Raw genomic sequence first — 12,458 nt, 5'->3', positions numbered from 1 at the left:
AACAAAACCTCCCAGAGACCGCGCTGGTCGGCTTGGCAGAGGAAGGCTGTTTTAAGCATTCTGTTGGGCACATGCTCAGACGGAGAGCGTGATTGAAACGCTGCCCCCTGCTAATGAGCACACAGAGCACAATGTCACCAGGTATTAGTGCTAATTTTTCTTGCTGGGACCGTAGGGATGGATGACAGGAACGGTGAGGCGACGCTTCTCTCTGCGGAAGGCATTAGCACTCTGTGCCGATCTCTCACTGTTTGAGGAGAGAGTCATGTGGAGAGTGCAAACTAAACTAGATACGGCGGACCAATTACCACAGTCTCACAAGACGGACAAGAGCGTCATGATGCGCACAGACTCATGACATTAGGGTGGTCATTTCTATCACACCTACAAGAAAAATACATTACAGGGTTTACTGAAGACAGGATGAAATCCTAAACCAGTGAGTGAAATTTACTTTTCCACTAAGGAGCGATGTTTCTCCCATCAAACTGATTCTGCTGGCCATTTTTTTATCCTTATGTAGGTAAAATTTTCTAAACGTATTAAATGTATAAACGCAATTGAAATAATAAGACATTAACGGCTGATAACGTTTGAATGAAATCAATCAACAAAATCCATCTTAGCACTGCAGAAGTAGCACAAAAACTGCATCTGAAGTGGCAATTGGATCAAAGTCTCTTTAAGACAAGTCATGTCACTCGGCGGCCATCTTTGCAATGCCTCCCGGGCATCTAAGTGCATCTCGTTGTATTGGGAAACATTTTAAGCATTGAATTTTTTTCTCTTTCAAAATTATACAAGTGACACATCTGTTACACATAACGTTAAATGCAGCTCAGAGATGCCATGAATACATTTAAGCTGATGGTGAAGGTGCCAGCAAATCATCATTTTGTTTTTTTTAAGTAATTAATTCAGGTATGATACAAGTGACCACATAGTAGTATATTAATCTTGCTATTTTTGCCATGGAAGGGTATGCTAAAATGGTGAGAGTGATATACTTGTATGTAGTTGAAAATGTAGCTGTTGTCTTCATGAATGGCTTGTTGAATCATTGACTTGTGTCTAAAATGTACATCACTTAATATTAAATTGAACATAACATAATTTTGTTTAGTTTATCAGTATATTGCATGAAGTTTAAAGTGCCGATCTTAAAGAGAAAATAAATGACCAACTTGCTAAAGCCTGCACCAGTACATGGACATGGTATTTCAAAATTAGTTTGACCTAAAACCTCAAGGGTGTCCACCCTACACAACATACAGATGTACACCACCAGCCAAATTTTCACACCATTTTAAATGACTAGTTTTCTTTAACTAAACCAAACTAAATGGAAGTATGGGAACTGATCAGGACAAAACATGGTTTAATGTAACATGTAATGTGTTTTCACACAAATTGGATTATGATGACAAATTTTTGATTAATAAAGTTGTATTTTTCCATAGTTCCTTGTTATGGGCTAAACATATTTTTTCTGACTAGTCATCAGTAAGCTTGCTTGGTAGCGCACCTGGTACAGCACTACACATGCAATGCGAACCTCTCAAGTCACGAGCTCAAAGACTTGTAGAAGCAACATAAATGTATTTTTATGTCATGTTTGCTTTTGTTCACTCTATCAGTTAGCCTGGTACATTATTTTCAGACGTGATAGAGCATTAATCTTTTATTTAAAAAAAAAAGAATTTCTGAACCGTCACGATACATACAACGGATTTGCATTCGTCTGTTTTGGACACAGCTGAGTGTAATTTTAGCGCCACTCACCGGACATTTCACTTTGAAAGCGCGTCGAACGCGGGGACCTCTCAGTACGTACAAACGTCTGGATTGGCCGAGTGGAAGTATTTCATGTGACAGCTAACGTGTCACTGAGCAGTAATGCTTCCTGTACAAGGTCAGACATACAGCAGCGGACAGAGGAAGTGACTCGTGAAACAACACTGCCATGTCCAAATGTACAGAAGACCTTCTGTGATCTTTTGTGATGGCAGAGAGCTTCTTAAAACCAGTGGACCATCTCATGCCCTTCTACTGGAAGTGTCCCATGATGCTTCAGCCAGATCTTCATTAAAAGAGTGTTTGCTCTTTCATTCTGACCTAATGCAGTGAGCAAATCAAACAAGATTTCTTTAAAATGTCTTGTGAGTTTTTGAAAGGACAACACCCTACTGAATGAGAACTAGATTAATTTGATGGCATTGCTTTGTAAAATCTCCAATAGCTAATTTACAACACCAATGTAATGCTGCCTAATGTAATTTGCCATTATTACATTGTGCACTTTTTTTTTAAAGTGCCCTTATTGTAGACTTTTGGCTTTCATGCAGCGTGTAACACAGCTCTAAGTGAATGAAAACAAAGTTTTAAATCTGAAAGTGCATGTATAAAGTTATTGTCTCTCAAAAGAAAGTTCCAAGAGTCCCAAGCCATTTCATGTTGACGTCACATGAAACATTAACACAGTGCCGCCCACTTGTTGGTCTTTTCGCGTTGATCTGAACAAAAATGAAAATTGATTCTTTGCCAGTAATTGCTGCTTTTGGAGCATTAAGAGCCCACAAACACTGCTTTAAATAAAACTCAGGGTTTGGAAAAATAAATAGCTGAACGAATCTTCTTCAAGTCGTTGAACAAATGAGATAAAAATAATGCATATTATAAGAAAATGTAATTGTTATTTGACCTTGTATGCATGCATGGACTCCCAAGATTAAAATATGAAGATTTCATAACCCATAATAGGCTCTTCAAAACTGTGTAAAAGTCTCTGTTTTATCTGCTCACACCTGGTGGATCTGTGCTATGTAACCGCTAGAATCGCTCAGCGCTGGAGGACGGTCTCACAGCAGTTAAATCTCTCAGAAATGACAGACAGAGAGAGCAAGAGGTTTATTTGCACCATAGAAAGGGTCACTTACAAATGACTCGGGCAGTCAAGTATGCAATGACTTTAAATGTCTGCCATCCGACACAAAGCAACATCTCAAGTGTTAATAATTTACTCTCTCTGAACATGTAATTGAATTCAAAGCCTGCCAAGAATCCACTGTTTAGTATGCTTGGACTTTTCTACTTTCCTGTTCATCTTGCCATATGCTTTCACCTTTTGTGTTTTATCACACAGCTGACAATTTGGCAAGTCAAATGACTGAGAGGAGTGAAGGCGCTCGTATGCAACTGTCAGACTCATAAAGAAACAACATTTATGAGATGACAACCTGTGACATTCCCGAGAACAACAGCATGTGTTTCTATAATTGACACGTACTGTACGCCACTGGGACCAAGCACAAACCTACCACACTATAAAAAGTGAAAACCTGAAATTGCCACCTTAAAGAGCAATAATTGCTCACACTTTATATTAAATGGACTTAACTTAGTAATTAATTTCTGTAAAAACTTGTAATTACACCTTAACCCACCCTTAAACCTATTCGTACCAAACCAAACCTGTCCTTAACCCGTATCCACCTCAATAGCAGAAGTGTTTCGCAATACAATATGAACACAATAAGTACATTGTACAGATATTTTGATGTAAGTACAGAGTAGTTAAGGCAATTCAATATAATGTGTGATCCAATATTTTACCTGATTTAAACAGCCTGATCTCACTGCAATTTGACCTCGTCTGAACAAATTGATGACCTACACCAAACCCCGCCTCTAAACCTACCCATCAATTGGGACAAAGAGTACAAAACTGTTTGAATGAGGTTGTATGAATTTGTATGCATTAACTACCTGGTAAAATATGCACAAATTTGTGGCAAGACTGTTTTGGATTTAATACAAATTTAAACACATTTTTGTGGGCATAAATTAATGCGATGAGGCTGATTCATTTATTTATTTTAAATTAGGGATGTCAGTTTAACATGCTAATTTGCACACACAAACACACACACACACACACACACACACACACACACACACACACACACACACACACACATTAAAATGATTAAGGCATTTAAAGCAGCTGCCCAGATCTGTATATCATCTTATAATTGAGAGTGCAGTTATATGCCCTAAAATTCTAAACATAAGGGCAAAATGGGTTTACATTTATATACTATCACAAGCAAGAGTGCTATAATTTTTCTTAACATCTGCATCATACTGCATACTGCATCATACTCTTTTAAACATGCTGATTTTCACAACCATAAACCATTCAAAACAAACTACGAAACCCAAACAGAAGTGATTTGTTACTGAATGAATCTGTGATTAGATCAAATCAAACGAGCTAATGAATCAGTGAATCATTCATAAAGATTCAGTTGCTCTTTTTCTAAATGAATCAGCCATTGGGACAAATCAGTTTTATGAACGAAACCTTGCCTACCAGCATTTATAGTTTCATATTTAGAGTCTTAATCATATTTCATAATCACTTTTTTGTGTTGCTGAATCAAAATACATCTTTCCAAAGCTACTTTTCTGTCATGTCTATTTTATGATTTTCTCATTCATTTCAGACATTTCTCAGTGCAATTAATCCAACGAATCAATCACAACATCATGTAATCATTTTACCAAAACCATTTAATTTAGATGTTTATTTAGATGCATCTGAGAAATCCAGATTTGCGTTCTTCAACTAGACGCCAAAGATTAGTGTTTCGATTTTTGCTATTTATACCTAATTTTGGATGAATGCTAGTGACTCACTCACTGTATCTAAGATCTTGTAGGAGACCACTATAATTATTTAATAAGATATAGAGAAGAAGTCGATGACAGAGGAACATCTGAGCAACACAATGTTCCTCACAGACCTGATGATGAAGTGGCATACCGGTTAAAGATTAATGTAAAAACAAATCCCAAACGCTACAATTTCCCCTTTCCGGTTAAAAATAGCATTTTAATTTCACCGTTCAAAATTGTAATTTAGCGTTTCAAATTAAATAGCCCGGGACCGAAGTATTAGAGCTCATTTGGGTGAAAGCCATCACTTGAAACCCCAGACCGATACGTCATGAGTGAGAGGCATAGAGAGAGATAAACGCATTATGCAAGGACTGTCAAAGTCTCTAAAGCGGATGCGAGGATGCGCTTTCAGAGGAGATTAGTTTGTTTTGCAGCTGATTGTTGAAAGCGACAGTCTGAAGCGAGCATGCTCTGTTCGGCCCTTCAGGCTTGGCCTTCTCTATGCAAGCAACTAAAGGCTTCAAGCCTCAAATAATGCTAATATACAAAGCCTGGTATAAAACAGTTGTCCTAATTTGTCCTTTTGATTTATATGCAAATTCTTCGCACGCAGTTTCCTTTACTAATTAGGCCAGAATACACAAGTGTGCCAAGCAGTAACATCAGTGACTTGAGAGTTTTCCGAATTAGCAGAGCCGCAAAAACACAGGCACGAGCTGACGTCAATATCACAAGCAAGGCTCATTGGAAATACGTGCCTCTACGTACATTTCTGCACAACTGAAAACAAACGCATAAATCGCTGCAGTTTACAGTTGAAATGAACACTAGAGGCGCTAAAATTCGACAACTTTTTCACACAATTACTTAATGCTAGGACAACAAATGCAACATCCTGCATGATTTGAAAAGCTTCAGATCAGTTTTCGAGCTCAGTATGTTCTCTGCATGAACTGAAAATATCACGGTCACATTAATTTTATATTTGGTAACACTATCAGGTAGGTTCTAACATGCATTAATCTTTAGCCTACCTGGTCTCATGGCATAAACATACTTTTTTAGCGAGACACAAACAAGTACATGTCACTGCAGTTTCTACAAGAAATCAACACCAGAGGCAGTAAAACTCCAACACCTTGTATTCTTTTTCACACAAATTTACGGAAATTAGATTAATAAAGCATACTTTTCATCCAATTACCTGAAGAATATCATGTTATGACTTCAAAACAATATTAATATGCTTGGATATTAGAAAACTGGTGTTTTTGAACATTGGCATCACGCATATCCAGCTTCATATCTATGTGTTTTCATAGATGGGAAGTTTGTTAGGTAGATCACGGAGCACAGAGACGGAGCTCTGGTTCTAATCCTATGTAATTATGGTTTGACAAAACAGTTAAAATCTGTGTAAAAGAAAGTTGAAATGGCACGTTTGCATCAAATACCTTTTTATTTAGGGTTGGATTTGGCATATTTTCAACATTATAGAGTCTTAATTTTTAGCAACAGTCCATGGATATTTCAATTCTGAACCACCGCAATACATACCTATATCAACGTAACAAAAAGGTGCCAGGGTTCACGTATTGAACCGGTATTATAGCACCACCCAGTGGAGATTTCTCTTTGAAACTGCAGCAAAACGTGTAGCAAGGCACGTAAAAACGGTATTACACAGAGGTACATATTTTTATTATGCCAGGTTCTCTTTAGTGACGCTCATTGGATATTTGAATTTGATAATAAAAACGCTGAATTATGTACTTGTTCCTGTAGTTAAAACTTGCCTCGGTCATGTATTAAGTACATAATTACAGGGTTGCATGCATGTATTTCCAATGAGCCTGGGTTGCAATATCAATTTCTTCTACTTCTACTCACTCACCACCTGATGTCACCTCGTCTTCACATTGACTTTTGATTGTATTTCACTCCAATTCCCCAATTCAATTCCCATCATCCACTGCACCGATGACACACACACACACCTGATTCCACTTATCACTCGCTCACCTGATCATACAGCTTCCAATCAGATAGCTCTGGACTTTCTATCGCTCACCGCCGAAAATTCCTTAACGTTTACTACTCTGCCTATCTGTTTGCTGATGTTCGACCCTGCCTGTTGGACCATGCCTGTGAATAAAGCTTCTCAATTGGATCCGCCTCGAGTCTCGTCCATTACTTTACAACTTTTAACGTGGAAGTCTTGGCTTTCTGAATGTGTCGATTTTATCACAACACTTTAATGTGGTCACTGTAGACGTCTCAGTAGACGTCTCAGTTCATCTGAACAAATAATCTCTTCTTCAATCTCCTAAATGATATATGCAGCAGATTCAGGCATGTGTTTTTTTAACAGCAGGTAAAGATAGATACTGTCCCACCCATCGCACCACTGCTGTTAAACTCCACAAATGATTTAAAGAGCATCATAAAAGTAGCTCACACACTCTGTGTTCTGTATTGCAAGTCTTCTAATGACATAAAATAGTGAGGAACCGGTCTAAATGTGATTGATCGCCTTCCGCTCTGCTTTGGTTGTGCCATTGAAAATACACCTGCACTCAGCACCATATTTGGAGAAAAGTCACATACTGCTATTAAATTTCATTGGATTGCTGTCATTTGAAATTTCAATATGTATAAATACGATAATGTGCAGCTTTCTTGAAAACATTAACCATAAGCAAGAGCAAGCACTGCTGCTAAAACTCAACGCGAGTCCACTCTAGTGCATACATATGCATCACATTTGAGCTTTTCTGAGACTCTTGCAATGGAGAGTGATGTTTATGAGGCAAGGGACTTGTGTGGGAACAGGGGACATTTATAAGTAGAACATGGCATCCATTTCAAATAGCAAATACTTTAACGTAATGAATCTCATGGGAGCAATAAAGTTAATGAAGTGGCCATGTGACCTGCTTATTTATCATCGTGAAAGAAGGAAAGAGGTGCTTTTAGGCTCATTTATAATAAAACAAAACAAATTGAAGTTTAGCATGCACTGCACCTGGACATTACTTAAAAGAAAAAAATTAGCATGTGTTGTTTGATATATTTGCCGAAGTCACACTCTATGCTGTTTGATGGTCATGTTAAAGTGCCCTTAATCATTGTTTTTTTACCTTTCATGTAGTGTGCAATTTAGTTGTTTGCAAATATAGAATGTCTGCAAAGATCAAAATGTATTACAAAAAATATTCAAGTTATTGTCTCCCAAAAGATCAACTTTTACTGCATGCACAAACGTACCAGTGTCAGAGGTTATGCTTTGTAAAATACTTACATAATTAGTATATCTGTTTCTCAAATCTTGCACATGACTTGCAAAACTTTTTCATTTATTTAGACCATCTTGTGCCTCTGGTACCTGTTAGTGTGACTAATTATTAATGTATAGTGTATATGTTTCGAAAATGCATACTTTTGTGTGACACGGTGCACCGCTGCAGCTCTCTCAAATAGCAAATGCTTTTCTAATGCTTTTAAGGACCCAGAAGACTGGATACTTAAACGAATCATTTTAGACACTGTGAAAACAGAGGTGACACTGCAGCGTATGCTATGAGAAAATAACATGTGTTTTGAACCTAGATGGATGTGGACGTGTTGTCTCCTAAATCAAAATAGGAATCTTTAAAATAGCATCAAAGGGCACTTTAATTACAATGCCAAGTGTGAGTTTTATAAAAATCCAAAAACATAACAAAAACGAAAACTAAGCTAAGCCACCATCACAGAGCCGTGTGTGTTTTGTGTATGTGTGATTTATTGACAAAAGATTCCCAGAACGCTCATGGGGGCTGCCATGTCCACTTTATTATTATTATTATTATTATATTATTATTTTGGGTTGTAGTTTGGGCTTGGCTCGCAAAACGATCCATTTTATGGAGTTAATTAAGGCAGATGCAGATTGTGATATTTTAGCATGTGGCTTAACACAGTTGGATTTGAGTTTCTTACGGCATTGTTCCTATCTGCTTTTTTTATAATAGCAAGATCTGGCAACATTCATGAGCCTTGTTCCCTGTGATTTCTTGCACCGTGCATACAGTTTTACGTGTTTAAATACCTCAATAACTCAGTTCACTCCATGTTGCCACTACCAGCTTTTTTCAACAGTCAATCAATGATGTGGTTGTGCGATAAAACAATGTTATACTGGATTTGGGCTAACTTTGAGATCCGTAAAAAAGTATTCAGGGAACGTTTCGAGCGACACACACTGCTGATTCTGTTACTTCACAGCATTTATTATGAATGTGCACGTGACTTGATCTGAAAACAAGTCTCCACGAGCTGAGGATGATCATTAGGAGTTCTGTCGCTGCGAAAACACCTCCCGCATCCTCCACCCACCAGAGATTCATTTGTACACCTTTTGGTGTTTTGATGGTGGACACGCTCAGCTGCAGAGCGTCCCGCTGCGCGCCAGGCATCAGTCAAACGCTCTCACACTTTGTTGTGGCACTCCAGCGGCCTGCAGAGATGAAAGACGCCTCTCCGGCGCAGTGTGCCGCCGCCGCTGCTGTTGCTGTGTTGTGAGAGAGAGTGTTAGGATCAAAGTTGAGCTGAACAGTGACCCGAGGAGGCGTCTTTCTGTTTAATCACAGAGAGAGGGATGTCCTGTTCGCGAGCATCAGTGAGGCCTTTAAAGATGCCTAATTATACGATATGCATGAGATTAGGAAGGCTCGGGTACCACAGATAATACAACTTTTAATAAGGTTTGAAACGGTTAGTTCCAGTACTGTTTTATTCACATTAAAGCACGGCTACGACCGCTTGACCTAATTGTTCTTTGTCGGTCATTTTTATCTTCTTGGTCGACGCTTTGTTGCAGGCTGTACGACTCTTTGAAATGACTCAAAAGTTGTGGTGATGTAATGCTTTCAAGAGCTGGAAGCACTTCATAGCCATCGACACCACAGCAAAAACTACAATATCCACAATGAACCACACTTCTCAAAAACAACCCAATCTCGGTAACACTTTAGAATAGGTAACACTATCAATAAATCTGCTGCTTATTAATAGTGCGGTAGTTGTTAAGCTGCTTTAAGTTTAAAGTAGAATAATATTAATATGTGTTTATTACTAGCACTAATAATAGCTAACGTTGTAGTAATATGCATGCTTTTAAGCAGCTAATAGGTATAACCATAAAATAAAATGTTACCAATATCGCTTTAATATCTTAATTAATAATTTCCCCAGACAGAGCAAACGAATCTCAGATGTTTCCCCGTTTCTCACCTTTTAGATCTGAACAATGTTGCTGAGTGTGCTCAGATTTGTCAAGATCAGAGATCTGAATATGATCAAACTCTCCAGGAAACAATCATTTTACGTCAGTTTTGGGAACCTAGCCATTGACTAACAATTAATTATGATTTCTGCTTCAAGAAACTGCTCGTTTGCTGTTTATTAATTGTAAGGTAAAGGTATGGGGTGGATTAAGGGTTCTTAAAATATGTTCTTGCAGATAATACGCTAGTAATGTGCATGAAAATACGCAACTAGTTAACAGTGAGAACTGATCCCTAAACTAAAGTGTTACCTGCATCTGAGGAATGAAATATACAAATAAAAGTATAAAAACCGAAAACTGCGGAGGTGTAGCTGAGAGCTCTCTTAATCTCCTGAGCTATAAATGTAAAAAAAAAAAAAAATTTAACCTTCAGGATTAAAAATCACCATAAAACCAAGTCCCGACACACGGCAAGTCCCGCGCAAACATACTCTCGTTCCGTAAGACTCGTTCCTTCAGTTTACACACGCTGGAATACATAAGCGGGTCCACCGTGACATTCAGCGTGGCGTTCCTCGCAAACTCCCCGCTCTCCGTAAACTGGATTAAAGGTGCAGTTTGTCGACGTTATTCTTTCCTTTTGATGTGAAATACGGCTGGATGTCTTCAGACCGCACGCCTCAGCCGCGCACAAAGGCGCTGCGCTTTATTATTATTTATGAGGTGGAACATTGTCAAGTGCTTCTTGTGCTTTAAAATGACCTTCATTTAGTTCGAGGCCATAAACCTTGACCGTCTTATCACGAGGCAGACTCCCTACACGACACCACTACAGATCACAAACCGCAGCTTATGGATACAACTCACATCTTTTGTGCTGTCTAGAGATGAGCACCTGACATAAATATGGTTTATGATGTTATATCAGCCAAACACGGCAGCGCTGAGTTCGTGTGGTGAACATGGCTTATGTTTTGTCTGGATTTCCAGCACAAACATGCTGAAAATGAGACTTGGTATGGCGTGGTCCACGTAAAATCGCTCATCATTTACTCTCCCACAAATCTGTATGAGTATGAGCTGTTGAACACAAAATATACACACAACTGATGACAGCCAGCGACTTTAAATAGCTACCGACATTCTTCAAAATATGTTTGGAACATCTTGGGAAAAAATATCATTTTCTTTACTGTTTGTAAAATTCACTATATAAGCCACAAATGTTGATTTAATAATGCATCGTTTGAAAGCTCTATATGTTAAGCATCAGCATCCGGTTCAGTGTCATTATAAACATGCCTCGGCAAACAGTAATATAGTAATATGAGCTGGACATACAAATTAAAATAAAAATAAAATTTTTAATTTTTAATTTAAATTTTATCTTCAAATTACATCAACTAAAACACCACATATTTTTATTACAACACCAGAAGCAAAAAAAGAACACTAGTATTAACAGTAGGCAAAATAATCAATGCTTTTAAATCCAAAATACAGCGCTTAAAAATGTGTAAAATATCGTAAAATTAAAAAAATTTTAGTATGTTAGTAAAATATCGTAAACAATATCGGGTGTCATCTGCTTCTGTTTTTATCTACAAAACATGTGACATTTTATATTTGTTTGTATATGTGTGGTGTAATTATAAACACAAACTCTTTAAGCACTGTTGTTCTTTTAGATACCTATAGCGGCTAATGAATCGGATTGAAAACGAAGGTTAACAGGATTCAGAACCAAAACGATCCCCTAAAAATATCGCTGTAGAATCAGGATATGCACTGACCGACAGTACATACAACACACACTACAGAGGAACATGCACCTCACCTTTAAAAAGCAGTCTTTGCTGTGGACCACATAGATTCTCCTCCGCTGCAGGCAAGCGGTGCGGTAAAGCTCACAGTGGTTCTCATAAAACGTCCGTCAGAGCCACACACGGGCACAAACGGTGGTGGCAGCTTTCTGGCACACGCACTGGCCCGGCCCGTGACTTCCCTGACCACACACTCCCGACCCGCCACAGTACGTCCTCCTGCACGGACCCCATCTGCAGAGAGAAGAGGCTGAACGTTAAAAAGCATTAGTTTGCGCGGTGATTCAACAGCGTGGGAAACGCCATCAATCCCTGTTCGCTTTCAGACACCTGTCATGACATCAAAACCATGCACTGTAAAAAAAGAACCAGGGTTTTAATGACTGTAATACTGCTTTGGTAACAAAATAAAACCAAACTAAATACATTGATTCAGCCTTGCATTGGAGATCCCTGTGTGACACTTTTTCATAGCTATTTTCTTATCATTTATGTACTTTATGGTTTCATGTAATGTCTAATATTGTTAAATGAATGTTTAATGTACTATTTTACTGTCATGTTGTCATGTGTTGCATGAGGTCTATGTTTGTATTTGCTCCCTCTAGTATTTAAAGACTGACTTTTGATGCATAATGTGTGTTATAAAGGTACAAAACTAATATTAGCATTTCAATAAGTTGGTA

The 12,458-nt window shown here is 38.1% G+C and overlaps 1 protein-coding gene across 1 annotated transcript in view; it reads right to left on the bottom strand.

Annotated features, from left to right (window-relative positions):
* The window catches only part of LOC122326027 (follistatin-related protein 5-like), a 74,210-nt gene extending 62,303 nt beyond the window's left edge, over positions 1 to 11,907 (bottom strand). Inside the window, exon 1 of the mRNA XM_043220702.1 lies at positions 11,787 to 11,907. The gene's annotated coding sequence lies outside the window, so the exon portion shown is untranslated. The remainder of the gene's footprint in view (positions 1 to 11,786) is intronic.
* Positions 11,908 to 12,458: the final 551 nt, after the last annotated feature.

This window comes from Puntigrus tetrazona, chromosome 21, assembly GCF_018831695.1.
Source record: "Puntigrus tetrazona isolate hp1 chromosome 21, ASM1883169v1, whole genome shotgun sequence".
Classification (NCBI taxonomy): domain Eukaryota; kingdom Metazoa; phylum Chordata; class Actinopteri; order Cypriniformes; family Cyprinidae; genus Puntigrus; species Puntigrus tetrazona.
The sequence above is the reverse complement of the archived record's forward strand: the minus strand, read 5'-3'. Positions and strand labels throughout refer to the sequence as shown.